The sequence below is a fragment of the Tenrec ecaudatus genome, chromosome 6 (genome assembly GCF_050624435.1).
Source record: "Tenrec ecaudatus isolate mTenEca1 chromosome 6, mTenEca1.hap1, whole genome shotgun sequence".
NCBI classification, from domain to species: Eukaryota; Metazoa; Chordata; class Mammalia; order Afrosoricida; family Tenrecidae; genus Tenrec; species Tenrec ecaudatus.
In genome coordinates, this window is record NC_134535.1 from 46,247,928 (window position 1) to 46,264,145 (window position 16,218).

A 16,218-nucleotide genomic window follows, 5' to 3' on the forward strand; every position below is an offset into this window, starting at 1 on the left:
GCCAAGCCAATGAAAATAAAGGCACAGCAAAGTTCACATATGTTTTGGAGGGATACAATTCAACACAGGACAGTAATGAAGGTGGCAATATTCACAAAAAATAAACGAGGTACCTATTATAAAGCATACACATTTACTAAATATCCATTTTTAGAATTATTAGAACTCTCCCCATTACCATTCCTTTCAAAATTATGCCTACCTTTCAAAAAAGTAGCTCAATAGTGCCAAAGGTTGACAGTTCAAATCCACCCACAGCCACTTCGGAAGACAGGCTTGATTCTGTCTCCAAAGGACCACAGCCTTGAAAAGCCTAAGAGGGGTTCCACTCTGCACTTAGGGGGTCCTCATGAGCCGGAATCAACTTAACAACTAACCACAGCAACGAGCCTTTTGACAGATCATGAAAGCAGAACATTTTAAATGATATATTCCAGGTCGAGTTAAAATAGGGTATTTTTAGCTTCTTCAATGTTAAGAATACCTAGAGCTCCAATGAAAGTTATTGCAAAATTCCCTCATAAATCTTCAAAACATATTTGGATAATTCTTTCAGCCCAACACAGCTCCAATTAGCACTAATCATTGCCATGCCCTAATTATTTAAAATCAAATAAATTGCACTTATACGCATAAACATTTTATAATTCACCCCACATCCACTTCTCTTTTCTAGTTAGCTCATAAGATGAGACAACTTGTTTTAATAGATTATTATCATTGAATTGGCTCCAAGAAAGCATTCGTCTAATGGGAGTTCTCTCTGCTTTAACGGTTGTGGCTTAGTGGAGGCTCTCTGACTAAACTGTCAATCACTTTTGACTGGCTCAGGGTCCCTTAGAACCCTGCCGGGAGACAGGCAAGAAATATTTGCCAGGAGCCTGAGTGGCACTCGGTGGTTTTGGACTAAGCAAAGGGTAAGCGCCTGGTTAAAATACCCGACTGGAACCTTTGCCTTCCAGAATCCTATGTAAACATGCTCCTGTTCAAGTACACAGGTCTCCCTAGTTCCCACAATGACAGGTTGGCACGGCAAAGCAGCTCCAGTTCAGCAGTGAACAGCAGCAATGCACGATGATCAGACTTTGTGCCAGGAGCAGGTCAAATGGTAATAAAAGTAAAGGATGAAAAATCTCAGCATTTTGCCATGAACTTTGATTACCAGAGCATCATAAAGATTACAGGATGCACTAGAGCCTTTATTTAGCCTCTTTAACTCAAATATTCCCTTTTAAATTGTATAAGGAAATTCCACGCTGCTATAGGCTTCCATAATAACTCCCAATCTAAACAAACCAGATATTTTTGAATGAAGGTCATATTTCTCAATATATCTATTCTTTTCCCATTCTGCCCCACATTGCAAATCAATTCATATATTTTGTTCATGCAACAATCTAAACAAATGCAAGTCATCCAAATGTTATGGTAACACAAGTACAAATTAAGCCCTATTATACTTTTCCTTGAGAGACCAGATATTATGAGCGAAGGAAGAATCATGCCTAATTGTCTAATGAATTAAAGCACTGGGCACATTATTTCATACTTTCCAGACGAGTTTCTGGCATCCAGAAGAGAGCACATTGCCTCAAGAACATTATTCTACTCTATGATTATATCTCACTATGGAATGTGGGGGAAATCACTTAATAGTAGTGCTAATACTAATTATGCATGTTTATTAAATATTTTACAGTGATTCTGCAGACATTATTTCAAGTAATTCTATCTAAGCCTTGTTGCAAACTGTGTGAGTTTGTATTTTAGAAAATTCTAGGTAGAGAACTCCTAGGCATTAAATGTGTTGCTTCTAATCCTACTTCTAGTGGCTAAAACAGCAAGGACTCCAAGCCTAATCCTTTGCTAAGCGCAGGCTGACACATCTTTGCTGCTGCTGAGATTATTTCAGCTCATGGCAACTGCACAGGAGAACGGTTCCATGTGGTTCTCGGGGGTTGAGGCCTTTGGGAAACGGATTGGCTGGTAGGGCATGTAAGCCTGTGTGCATGACAGCAGGTAAGTGCCTGACAGCACCAAACCAAACCCAAAACTCACTGCTGTAGAGTCAATTCCAACTCCTAGTGCCATGTATGACAGAGTGAAACTGCTCCCAAGATTTCCTCCGCTAACCATCGTTATAGGAACTGAAAGTCTTTTTCTCCCACGGCGCAGTTGAGCTTTGAACTGCTGACTTTGCTATCAGCAGTGCAACTTGCAACCCCTGCACCACCAGGGCTCTTCACCTGACACTTATTTGACCCTAAGACACCACAAGAGGTCCAATAACTTCCAATTGTTCCAACAGCTGCTTCACCCTCACCCCTCTAATTCTTTACCAGCCTTCAGTTCCTTACACTCGTCTAACCTTCTCTATCCTTAAGACGGTGTCTGCCATTAAATTCCAACAACTCCTAAAGCAATCGCTCTCAAAACTACACACTGGTACATGAGGGAAAAAGAAAGAGAACAGAAATATTATATACATCAATGCAATGTTCCTTTTGCATCAAGGAAATATATCTTTAAAGGTCAAATGCCTTCCCCGGGAGATCGGGCTTCGCAGTCACAGTCAAGTCCACAAATGCATCTTGCTTTGTCACCATGTCACAGCAGTGTATTTCCTTGTGTATACTTGTAATCGCCACTCACCCTCAAGGTGCTAATAACCAACAACGTATGAATCAAAGAAAATGAAAGTCATCAAAAATTATATGGGATGCATTTAGAGCATAGCCTAGGCATTCCTCAGAGAAATCGGACTGGCATTATGTGCTTTCCAGAAAAAAAATCTATCAAGATTACCCCTTTGGGGGCTACAAAACTGTCAAAAATTTGGAAGTGGTCTCTTGCTGCCTTGACTGTACTTGTCTGCGCAAATCGCCGCAGAAGCCACTGTTTTGATGGGACCATTTTTTGAAGAGTTACTAACAAGACCAGTCAAGTTGGTGGCAATGAATTTGGATTTTTGGTTTTCAACAAGACAAAAGCAGTGTACTACTGAGAGAACCTGTCTGTAGCCCCGTGGTGGACACGGGGACATGTGTACTCTGGTTCTGTTTAGAATAAATCCATGATGCTAACACTGGAACCCCAATAGTCGGAAGTGTTAACGTCCTCTGGTGTGTATGCACAGAACGCAGGGACAGTCACACAGAAGCACACCTCACAGTTCGTGCCCTTCACTGTCTTCTACTTTTAATCAATGGGAGGTCTGTGACAATCCTGCTTTCGGCACGTCCGTCAGTGCCATTTTTCCAACACCACACACTTACCGTATCCACTCGAGTATAAGCCAGCCCGAATATCAGCCGAGGCACCTAATGTTACCACAAAAACTGTATAAAAAATGAGCTCAAAAACTCAGCTTATACTCAAGTACTTCATGTCTCCCAGTCACTTTTGGTAACTCTAACAATATTTCAAGCTCTTTCACAATGTTATTACACACTAAATAAACTGCAGTATCATGTAAGCATAACACTTGCGTGCACTAGGAAGCCAAAAGACTCATGTGTCTCACTTTACTGTGATATTTGTTTTATTGTGGTGGTCTGGAACTGAGCTACAATATCCCTGAGATATGCCTGCACATGAATCTTTATGGCACATAGTTTTTAATTAGCTGATTTGCAGAGGAAGAAATCATTTAAAACAATAAAAGTAAAAGAAGCGTAACTTGCTTGAGAACTAACTATGTGTTTAAATTCCTGGCTAGTGTTTGCGTGAAGCACTAACCAAAAGGTGGAAGGTTCAAGTCTACCCAGAGGTCCCTAAAAGGAAACACCTGGAAGTCTATTGCTGCAGAACCAGCCACTGAAAACTGACACACAGGGTGCCGCTTTGTGTTGGAATGGACATGACAGCAACAAGTTTCCTGAACTTTATCCTAAGAACAATTCACGATAGAACAATTTCTATCTATTGGTTCAGTTAATCATAAAACAAAAAGAACAGCAGCAAAACAACTATATCTGAGATGAGGAAACTGAAACGTCAGGTGGTCAAAGCAAGGCTGCCGCACCATGTCGTTATCTAGGGGACATGTTTTATACAAGTCAGCTGTTTGATCAAGAAAAGAAAGACATACAAATGATTGCCCCGACCCCCCCCCCAAAAAAAAAACCTTCCTGAAACAATTCTGAAAAGAACCTAATATAAGTTATCCACCAAAAGTACAATTAAACAAAATTATGAAAATGCATCTACAAAGCACTCATGATTTGAGCCACTGGTTTGATGATTTTGAAAACCAAAGATCAAAGGCCAACTCCACTTTGATCGTGGCAGGTGTAGTTATCTTGATTGTCTTAATCGTGGCAGTAATTCTGAAGGGTTTCAATTGGCCTAAGTGTTCTTCATTGGGACGAGACAGAATGGACTATTTTCAGAGAGGCATGATGAAAACTACGAGAGAGTAGCCTTAACCTTTCTGTTACCTTAAGTTAAATATGTCAAAAACAGCAACACGTTTATCACCAGTGTTTATTTTAAATGACCAATATTGGCAAAGCCAGTCACTCCGTACATATTCATGCGGCAAACATGCCATAAACCCACCTATGGCCAAGAAAAAAAAATTTAACTGGTACAAGATTGAAGCTCCAAAAGGTGTCTAGTGACAACTGTCCTTCAAGATAAAAGTGCTTGACCTTTCCACAAAGAACACGAAATAGATATGTCCAGTATTTCTTCTTACGTAACTCTGGGGGAGTGAAGATACCAGTAAAAGAAAAGAGAAAGAAAGCTTCAAGTTCGCTCAGACTGGAAGCTAAATTCCACCCAAACATCTCTTATGACAGCTGCCTGAGCTTCTAGAGCTGGTTATTCTTGGACACCGCCTCCTGCTTACTGGGGATTCCTTCAGGAGGGAACTGTTAACAGTTTAATTTTTATAATTATTTTGAATAAATCTGGTGCCTGGAGGATAGTCATGGTGCTAAGTTTGGATATGCGTTTACTCCCAACCTTTCAGAGCAGAGGCGATCCTTCTAACACAGAGCAGGATGGGCGACGTCCCTCAGTGCACTCCCTAATGCTCTGACGAACACGCAGGACAATCCGAGCCTGCGCTCTCAGCCACTGCCGCGCCCTAAGCCAGCCTCACCATTGTAGTTCAGGTGAAGCCCACTGTTGCAGCCTCAGTGCCCCTCCATCCAGGTCAGCGGCTCATAACCTTCCTAATGCTGCGACCCTCTAATACAATTCCTCATGTGTGGTGGCCCCCAACCATAAAATTATTTGCATTGCTACTTCAAACTGTAATTTTGCTACTGTGATGAATCAGGCAGCCCCTGTGAAATGGTCAGACGTCTTGTCAACCTTCTTCCCGAAAAACATCTGGCTACAGTTCTTCTAAAACAAATGTGTTTGTTTTCCTGGCAACCCATGGTACTTTCAGTACTCTTGGCCAAACAAAGCAGAAAACAGACCCAAGTCAATCGTGACTTCGAGCAACCCTGTACAGGGCTCCAAGGCTGTAAGTCTGAAGAAGAGCAGAGAGCCTCAACATTCTCCAACAAACTTATTGGAAGATTTCAACTGCCAACCTTGAATACACACATAAAACACTCATTTCTTATGAACATCTTCTATTGGTCCTATGAATCTGTAGTTTTAGAACGCCTGCAACTTCTATGATAGTAAATGATACATACTGTTATAAGCCCATGGCCCTACACGTATCTCAGAGAGGCGGTGTTATTTAATGCACACAGATATGCCAACTAAGTTGCACCCTGGGAGTGGTACCAACTGTGATATTTTCAACTGCTATCTGAATAATTAGTAGGTCAAGTCTCCCCAGAGGTGCCGAAGAAGAACAGGTTGGTAATTTATTTCCCCAAAATGAGCCACTGAGAGCCCAGTGAAGAATCTTTCTACTCTGAATACACATGAGCTCGCCTTGGGCTGGAATCAACTAGACCACAACTGGATGCATCAACTAAGTTACTAGCTGAATCAAATTCAACAAATTAACACTGGTGGGCCAAATCTGATATTGTTCTTCAAAAATAAAGGTCTATTAGAACAAAGCCACATTCATGACAAGAGCTTCCAAGAGCAGGTCACCTATCTTCTGTATAACCTCCAGAGCAGAAAACATTATCTTACCATATACCAACACACCTTGCTGACCTCTTAAATAGAGAATAAAGTGTGGTGTATTCTCACCCCAGATCAATAACATAATATTGTTACTCCTCTTTTTAACTTCTCCATTTTCCAATTCCTTTGCCATGCAAATAGTTTTATTTCAATAAGGAAATAATAATTTCATTTTAATAAAATTATTAAAGAATAAAGTTATATTTTAAGCTACAGCAGCAAACTGAATGCTAAAAATTGGCTATTGAAGTACACTCAGCATGGCCATATTAGGAAAACACTGCCTCGACGGATTCCGTGACCTGCCCATAATTACACAACTGGGTAGTGGCGACAACTGTGTGACCCCCAAGACTCATGATTAGACCTGCAGGGTTCATGCCATTATGCCGTACAGCCCTACTTTTCACAGCTTGTTCCCTTTACCTCCAAAATCACAACTTCTCTGCAGCCTCTGACAGTTTGCACAGGCTGTCAGGGCAGCACTTAGAAAAAGGCAACCAGCTGGACACAAAGGTGTGCGTTCCAGCAGCCTCGGACAGGAGGGATATCAATCAGCTAATAGCCTACCGGCACATGAAGCTCCCACGACATTTTCCTCCCATGTTTAACTGTGTGCTGCTGCTCCTTGGAAATAAGAAATGCTCAGAATGGGCATTTGCCTTCAGGAACCATGCTAATGTATATTTTGGAATGTTCCTTTCTGTAAAGAGAGAAGGACTCTGAATTGAGGATGTGTAATAAGCCTCAAAATAGGTTTCTTTGATTCAAAGGACAATTGAATAGAAATTGGGGTTTCCCCAGATTCTATGAGCACATTTATATCTTGATAAAAATTCATGGTCAAATTTTCAACAACAAAAATATATGTGTGCGTGTGTACCAATTTCATACTTTATTGTTTTTTGAATAATTTTATTGGGGTTCCTACAACTCTTAAATCAACCATACATACATCCATTGTGTCAAGCACATTTGTACATTTGTTGCCATCATCATTCTCAAAACATTTGCTTTCTACTTGAGCCCATGGTATCAGCTCCTTAGTTTTTCCCTCCCTCCCCACTCTCCCCTCCCTCATGAACCCTTGATAATTCATAAATTATTATTATTTTGTCATATCTTACACTGTCTGATGTGTCCCTTCACCCCTTTTCTGTTGTCCAACCCCCAGGGAGGAGGTTATATGTAGATCCTTGTACTCGGTTCCCCCTTTCTTCCCCACCTTCCCTCCACCCTCCAGGTATCGCCATTCTCACCACTGGTCTTGAAGGGATCATCTGTCCTGGATTCCCTGTGTTTCCAGTTCCTATTTGTGCCAATGTACATCCTCTGGTCTAGCCACATTTGTATGGTAGAATTAGGATCATGATAGTGGGGGGAGGAAGCATTTAAGAACTAGAGGAAAGTTGTATGTTTCATTGTTGCTACCCTGTACCCTGACTGGCTCATCTCCTCCCTGTGACCCTTCTGGAAGAGGTGTCCAGTTGTCTATAGATGGACTTTGAGTCTCCACTCTGCACTCAACCACATTTACAATGATGTGATTGTTTGTTCTTTGATGCCTGATCCCTTTGACACCTCGTGGTCACACAGGCTGGTGTGCTTCTTCCATGTGGACTTTGTTGCTTCTGAGATAGATGGGCACATATTTATCTTCAAGCCTTTAACAGCCCAGATGCCATAACTTTTGATAGCCGGGCACCATCAGCTTTCTTCACCACATCTGCTTATGCACACATTTGTCTTCAGTGATCATATTGGGAGGGTGGGCACCCATTGATATGATTTTTGTTTTGTGATGTCTGATACTTAGTCACTTCTACACCTCATGGTCACACAGGCTGGTGTGCTTCTTCCATGTGGGTTTTGTTGCTTCAGAGTTAGATGGTTGCTTGTTTACCTGCAAGCCTTTAAGACCCCAGATGCTATATATTTTGATAACTCGGCACCATCAGTTTTCTTCACATTTGCTTATGCATACATTTTTCTTCAGCGATCATTTTGGAAAGGTATGCATCGTGGTAGGCCAATTTAATAGAAGAAAGTGTTCTTGCATTGAGTAAGTACTTGAGTGGAGGCCCAATGTCTATCTGCTGCCTTAAAACTAAACCTATAAATATATACATGTAGATCTATTTCCCCACCATCCTATACAAATATATTTATACATGTACATGCCTGTCTTTCAACCTCTATAAATACCCTTTGCTGCCTTCTTCTTTCCTCTATTTCCTTTTACTTTCCTCTTGTCCCACTATCATGCTCAGCCTTCATTTGGTTCTCAGTAATTCAGCTCGGTTACATTGCCCTTGCTAAATCCCTCCTAGGCCTCTCACATGCTCCTTGTCACTAATTTTGGATCACTTGTTGCTCCCCTTGTCAATTTCATATTTTAAATACAACCCACTTACTTCTCTATGTGGAAAATGTGTAAACAACACTTCCCAGCAAATACATGAGGGGAAAAAAATAAGTACCCAAATTCATACTTACACTGCAAACCACAGGCACTCAGTTTTATAATCCAGGGCTGTATGTACCAAACACACAGCTAAGAAAGCAATCACAGGCTAATATAAAATCCCAGACAAGTAAATTTATGTAGCAGCTATAACCAATAGTTTAGGGTGAAAAAGTTAAGGATTCTAGTATCCAGACCTAGACATAAGACATAACCACAAAGAACCAAATCCAATAGAATTCCCAGTCACCTAGTTGATTACCATCCATAGCAAACCTGTAGGACAGAGGAAAACTGTTTCTTAGGGTTTGTTTATTTAAAAAAAACAAAACAAACATCTAATTAGAAGCTAATTCAGACATTAAACCATTTGATGGCTTTCTGAGACTACAAATTCTTACAAGAGAAGACAGTCTCATTTCTCCTGCAGGACTGCTTATGGGCTTGAACCACCAACCTTGTGGTTAGCAGCCCAATACTTAATCCACTGCACCATCAGGTCTCTTTATAACCCCAAAGAAGATAGTTTAAATAGGCAAATCCTGTTACCATTTTTTTAATGAGTCAATAAGACAGGCAAAGCTTTTTAAAACACCAGTAAAATCATTTAGGAATTTCATTAAAACTTTAACCAAGTTTCTTGACTCATATGGTTTGAAATGAGATTTTCTTTTATAGCCTTAATTCCAAAATACAGATTTTTAAATGATATTTAAAAATCCAAATGGACCTAATTTCAAAATCTCGTTTGATTAGACTAACATATTTAAGACTTAAGTTTTGGTAATAAATGTATAATTCTGTAAATGTACTTAAAATCAATGAACTATACACTTTAAATGGGTTGATTTAATGACATCCAAGTTATATGTTCGTAAAGCTTTTAAAAATAACTTTAACCCAAACTAGCATGCGGCTAGTTAATTATCTTTATTTGTCCCACTTACTGTAAATATTCATAGACATCCCTGAACAAATATTAATTTTTATTTAAAAAGTACTCCTGTTACAAATATTACATAATACAGTGTTTGTGCATTCACAGTCTTTAAATTATACATATATATGTATGAATTCTGAAACACATCCAGACTCAAGAGATTTGGATATTGAGTGAAAGAATATATATAAATAAAGGAAAGCTCATATTCCAAAAGAAATCTTATACCACCCATGAGAAAATATGTCCTAACACCCTGTGGAGTTTAGGAGCCACTAAGATGCACAGCCACACAATATTGCTAGTTTTTCTAAACTCCTTCATATTTTTAATGAAATGCAGGAGGAAGGAAATTTATATCTTAATTATAATAAAATAGCCTCTGTAAAGAAGGCTCTCTTCTACCCTCATGAAGCAGTTAGGGGAACAGTTAGGATGCACACCCTATCAAGGACAAATAAATAAAATCATCTGCTTAATTAGAGTGATGAAGAAATATGACATTCAGAGCCAAGCCAAATGTTTGCCTGTGAGTTGACTCTAAATCACTCTTTTTCTGTTTGCCTGAGAAATGTTAAGCATTTCAGAATGTAGAGAGGAAAGGGGGAGCTTAAGAAGCCAATCTACTCAAGTTCAACTTCAAAGCAAAATAAACACAAAGCCTCTCATTCAAGTCTGGGAAGAGTTGAGAAAGGCCACAGTGGAAAAGATATGCTCCTGCAGGCCAATGTGGTGGCCCCACTCAGAATACTGGCTCTCAACTCCTGAGCCCCTTCTTGCGATCCTCTCTGCAAGACCCTGTCCTCCCACTCCTTTTCTCTCCCGATAATTGGAGAATAGGTGGTCCAACCATGTTAAAAATTTTACCGTAGAACATCTCACTCAGAAAAGCAATTATTTCCATGTGAAAGTATATCCCAAAGGAGGTTCAGGTCAATGTCCATGGAACGGAAATGACCCAGGTGGTCAAGTGCAGAGCTATTGATCCTAATGTATGATAACTAAGTGGAGGAACATCCATGATTGTTGGGGGGTGGGGTGAACATATGATAATTTGGGGGCCCACTCCTCACTTTATTTGGTCATGTTATTCGTGCTCGGACGATCTCCTAGGTAATGGTAAACTACTGTGGCTCTCAAAATCCAGTGCTCGTGCATCAATGCTGACTCTTACCACCACCATGCGAGAGGAGAACTGCCCCGTGGGTCTGTGCCTATACCACTTCATGAAAGCATGAAGCCAAGCGTTCCATTTGCAGGGCAGCTGGTGAGTTTGAACGGCTTACCTTGTGGTTAGCAACTTAATGCTTAGTCACTACGCCACCAGGGCTCCTTGTCATGGTACGAGCGGGTGGAATTTTTATTATCATGGACAATAAGGTTCCGCTAGGTCATTTCTTTTCCCACCCAACCATGCTAAAGACGGGAGAAAGTTCACGAATTACAGGGGTTAGAATCAGTATATTTAACTGCAGTTTACCTGTTGCCTTGTTCCTATAATCTTATTCTATGGGTATTTTTTAGTGGAATTTTCCACTTTCCCTAACATTCTGAAAGTGTGCATGTGAATATATTCCATTATTTGGTCTCAAGTAGGTTTTTAAATCAACTTGAGATTATGTTTTATTTACACACACACACACACACACACACACACACCTCTTACATCCAAAATAATAAGCACTCGAAATGACTGCTGCATTCAAAATAAGCACTGCCTTTCTAGCCCAATCTCACTACTTGTTGAGCTCTTTTCGGGTGAATCCACTAAACTTCTGTGTGCCCCCAAGTTTCATATGAAAGGGGAATAAAATAATAAGCCCACAGGGCTGTTATGATAGCTAAGTTAGAAAATAAATGTGAATTCCAAGAAAGCAGAAGTTGATTTTCTTCACTATATATTCTCAGCATTTAGAACAGCCCCGGTTATGTAGAGGACACTCAGCACATATTTATTAAAAAGTGAATAATGAAGAAAGCAGGTAGTAAATATCGTGACACATGGCTGTGGGGGAATAAGGTTTGGCCACAATAATTACTTAGCTTTAAATAAACAAGCAAACAAAAGAAACTTGGATGTGTTGAGCTATTTAGGTACCCCTAATTATTGGGTGTGATCAGAGGAGCTGGATTGTATGAAGAGTGTGGTATCAGGATCGGAGGAAGGTATATTAAGAACCTGCATCATACAGATGACACAGCCTGGCTTGCTGAAAGTGAGGACTATGAAGCACGTGCTGATGAACATCGAGGACTGATGCCTTCAGTAAGGATTACAATTCATTGTAAAGACAGTGAAAACCCTTACCAGCAGACCAATCAGTAACATCAGGATAAATGAAGAAGAGCTTGAAGTTGTCAAGGATCTCATCGTGCTTGGATTCACAAACAGTTCTCTTGGAAGCAGCAATCAAGAGGTCAAAGGATACAGCGCACTGAGTCAATAAGCCATTCAAGACCACTTCAAAAGTTTTGAAAAGAAGGTGGTAATTTGGAAGACTAAGGTGGACCTGACCCAAACTCTGGTATTTTTAATGGCCTCATATGTATGTGGAAATTGGACAGTAAATAAAGAAAACCACATGCATTTTCATTGTGGTGCTGCAGAAGAACTCTGCCAGAACATGGCCTGCTAAAATGACAAACAGATCTGTCTCAGAAGAAACACAGCCCGAGTCCCCCTCAGAGGCAAGGATGGTGAGACCCCAGCTGACATGCCTGGGAATTATTGTGAGGAGAGATCAGTCCCTGGAGAAGGACATCTTGCAAAGTAGAGGGGCAGTGAAAGAGCAGAAAAATCTAGATAAGATGAAGTGATGCAGTGGCTGCAACCCTGGGTTCAAGTTCAGGACAGTTGTGAGGATGGGAAAGACAGGCGACATTTCATTCCATTGCACTCTAAGTTGGAGCGCACTTGATGGCCCATTATCAACAATGACAGGTATTCTGTGAGACTCCCTGGGTACTACAGATGCCTAATATATTAGTCTGCCAACCTAGAAGTTAGAAGTTCAAGTCTACTTGGAGGTATCAGCAAAGAAAGTCTGGCAATCTACTTCTAAATGTCAGCCTCTGCAAAGCACTGGGGGAGTGCAGCGGAACAGCAAGGGAATGAAGCGGCAAGGTCCCCAGGGAATGCTGAAGGTGAACTTTGGGACCAAGACTTGGTGCCCCAACAGATTGGACTGGAAAACACTCCTAAAAGCCAACAAACTATCCTTGAACTAACTACAAGCTTTTCGTTCTTGTTATGTTTTGTTCTCTGTCAGTGGTTTGTTGTTGTTGTTGCATTGTCGTATATTGTTGCTTGGTTTTGTTCTGTCTTGTTTTTGTACATGTTTTTATCTCCGCAGGTCTGTCTAAATATGATAGGCTGAATGAGCAATCTGGAGGAGAAAACAATGGGACTGACAGTTTTAGGGGGACATGGGACAAGGGGGACAAGGGGAGGTGGGGGAAAAGGAAGTAGTGTTAACAAACCCAGAGACAAGGGAACAACAAGTGATCCAAATTGGTGGTAAGTTGGGTGTGGGAGGCCTATTGGGCATGATCAAGGGTAATGTAACCAAGAGGAATTGCTAAAACCCAGGTGGGGACTAAGCATGATAATGGGACAGGAGGAAAGTCAAGGGAAATAGAGGAAAGAGTTGGGAGGCAAAGGGCATTTATAGAGGTCTAGACAAAGACATGTACATATGCAAATATATTTATATATGAGAATGGGGATATAGATCTATGTGTCTATATTTATAGGTTTAGTATTAAGGTAGCAGAAGGACATTGGAACTCCACTCAAGTACTCCCTTCATTCAAGAATACTTTCTTCTATTAAATTGGCATTCTATGATGCTCACCTTCCCGACACAACTGCTGAAGAAAAAGTGAGTGTATAAGCAAATGTGGTGAAAAAAGCTGATGGTGCCCGGCTATCAAAAGATATAGCATCTGGGGTCTTAAAAGCTTGAGGATAAACAAGCAGCCATCTAGCTCAGAAGCAACAAAGCCCACATGGAAGAACACACCAGCCTGTGTGATCACGAGATGCCAAAGGGATCAGGTGCACACCTCCATGATGCGATTGCTGAAGACAAACGGGTGCATAAGCAAATGTGGTGAAGAAAGCTGATGGTGATCTGCTATCAAAAGAGATAGCAGCTGGGATCTTCAAGGATTTAAGGTAAACAAGCGGCTATCTAGCTCAGAAGCAACAAAGCCCTCATGGAAGAAGCACACCAGCCTGTGCGATCACGAGGTGTCAAAGAGATCAGGTATAGGGCATCATCAGAACAAAAAAATCTAACCATAGTGAAAGAAGGGGGAAGTGCAGAGTGGAGACCCAAAGCCCATTTATCGGCCACTGGAGATCCCCTTGCAGAGGGATCTAGGGGAGGAGACAAGCCAGTCAAGGTGTGATGTAGCACTGATGAAAAATACAACTTTTCTCCAGTTCATAAATGCATCCTCCAGCCCCCTCCCCTACTACCATGATTCGAATTCTACCTTGCAAGCCTGGCTAGACCAGAGGATGTACACTGGTTCAGATAGGAGCTGGAAACACAGGGAATCCAGGGTGGATGTTAACTTCAAGGTCAGCGGTGTGAGGTGGCGATACAGGGAGGTTAGAGGGAGAGTGGGTTGGAAAGGGAGAACCAATTACAAGAATCTACATGTGACCTCCTCCCTGGGGGATGAACAACAGAAATATGGGTGAAGGGAGACATCGGACAGAACAAGATATGTCAAAATAATTTATAAATTATCAAGGGCTTATAAGGGAGGAGGGGGAATGAGGAGCTGATGCCAGGGGCTTAGGTGGAGAGCAAATGTTTTGAGAATGTTGAGGGCAATGAATGTACAAATGTGCTTTACACAATTGATGTATGTATGGATTGTGATGAGTTGTATGAACCCCTAATAAAATGATTGATTGATTGATAGATAGATAGATAGATAGATAGATAGATAGATAGATAGATAGATAGATGTCAGCCTGTGGAAACAGTAAGAAGCACAGATCTACTGTGATGCACCTGACTTTGAATCACTTTGGCAGCTACTTGTGCTGACAGTTTTCTGTCACTCTTGCAAAATCTTAGAGAAGAAGGAAAATAAATTATACAAATAATGAATCCTCAATTTGGTTTTGATTCCTAATGTCTTCATAGGACAAGTAGAGCTGCCCTGTGAATTTCTGAGATGAACCCTTGTGGGAGTAGAAAGCCTCATCTTTGTTCCGAAGAGCAGATGGTGGTTTTGAACTGCTGACCTTGTAGTTAGTAGCCAATGTGTAACCCATGATACCACCTGGGCTGACACTTGTGCTTCCTCAGCACTTTTTATAAACTTGATTAGCAATTACTACAATGCAGTATATTTACCTTGTTTGTGCTTACCAAAAGGTTAGGATAATATATTGTCTATCATTATATTTTTAGTACCCATAAAACTATTGTGTGTGTAGAGAATAGATTATTTACATTTAAAGTAATTGTAGGCAAGGAGCATTCTTCCAAGGACAGTGGGTATGAAAAAAATAAACGTTGTTTCTTGTATAATACCATTTGTCCCTTTTTTATCTTCTGCTTTAGCTCAAATTGTAGAAAAACAGTAATATCAAGAGTATTGTATCCAGGCACTTGAAAGAGATCCATCCATCTCCACAATATACTATCGATGAATCCTTAGGTAAATTATTTCATTTCCTTAAGCCTCAGTTTCCCTATCTGTAAACAAAGTTAGTAATACTATACTTACAGAGTCAAAGGTAATCATCTATAAGTCACTGCACACCGTAGGTGCGCACACCGAGCCTCATTTACTGGTAGTTGTTACCGTTATTAACATGGGATCTATGTATACAGAAATGAAGGCTAAATAACTGGAATTGATTATTTCTCTTCCTCTTTGAATAGATGGAAGCCAGCAGAGCGTGGAGGAGATTCCACTACAGAGTGCAAGAGACTACAAATTATCCCGCCTGACGACTGGAGACTTCAGGCTGCTGCTTCGACAACTTAAACTCAGCCCTTTTCCTTCTCAGCCAGCCCATGTTTCATCGGGCACCTCTACATCTTCTCCTTTCTTGCATCTCACCTCAAGTACTGGTGGTGGTTGTTTTTTGAGACATCCTTTATTTTTAACAATAGGATTGTCACTCATTCAAATATTCATCCAATAGTGAGAAACTATTGTAAGTCATATTGTAAGGACAAAAATGAAAAAGAGGGTAAAATTAAACACCCTGGGGGCCCTCAACTAGTTTTGAAGAAATACAGTGAAAGTGCTCCAGAGAGTCCAGGGTAGCAGGACCCTCGACTTTGGACATGTTGTCAGGAGAGGCCAGGCCCTGGAAAAGAGCATCATGCTTGGTAAAGCAGGCCCGTGATAGACAGGAAGACCCCAACAAGATGGACCGTGACTGCCAGCGTGGCAGCAACAATGGGCTCAAACATAGCAATTGTTGAGGATGGTGGAGGACTGGGCCGGGTTTTTCATTCTGATGCACACAGGGTTGGGCGACACATGTAACAAGGACAGGACAGTAGTGGTAGCCTTTATAAAACCCTCCCATATTCCTGGAATTTTGAGTGAAAGACCTACTGTGGATGCCTACAATTCCCTGCTCCTGAGCTTGTGCAGTCGTGCTTGGAAGTTGGAAGAGGGTAGAGAAGATGGGCCTTGGTGTCTGTAACTGTCCGCTTAACCA

The 16,218-nt window shown here is 41.0% G+C and overlaps 1 protein-coding gene across 1 annotated transcript in view; it reads right to left on the reverse strand.

Moving 5' to 3' along the window:
• Window positions 1–16,218, reverse strand: part of TMTC2 (transmembrane O-mannosyltransferase targeting cadherins 2) — a 489,624-nt gene that overhangs the window by 261,886 nt on the left and 211,520 nt on the right. The window lies entirely within an intron of this gene.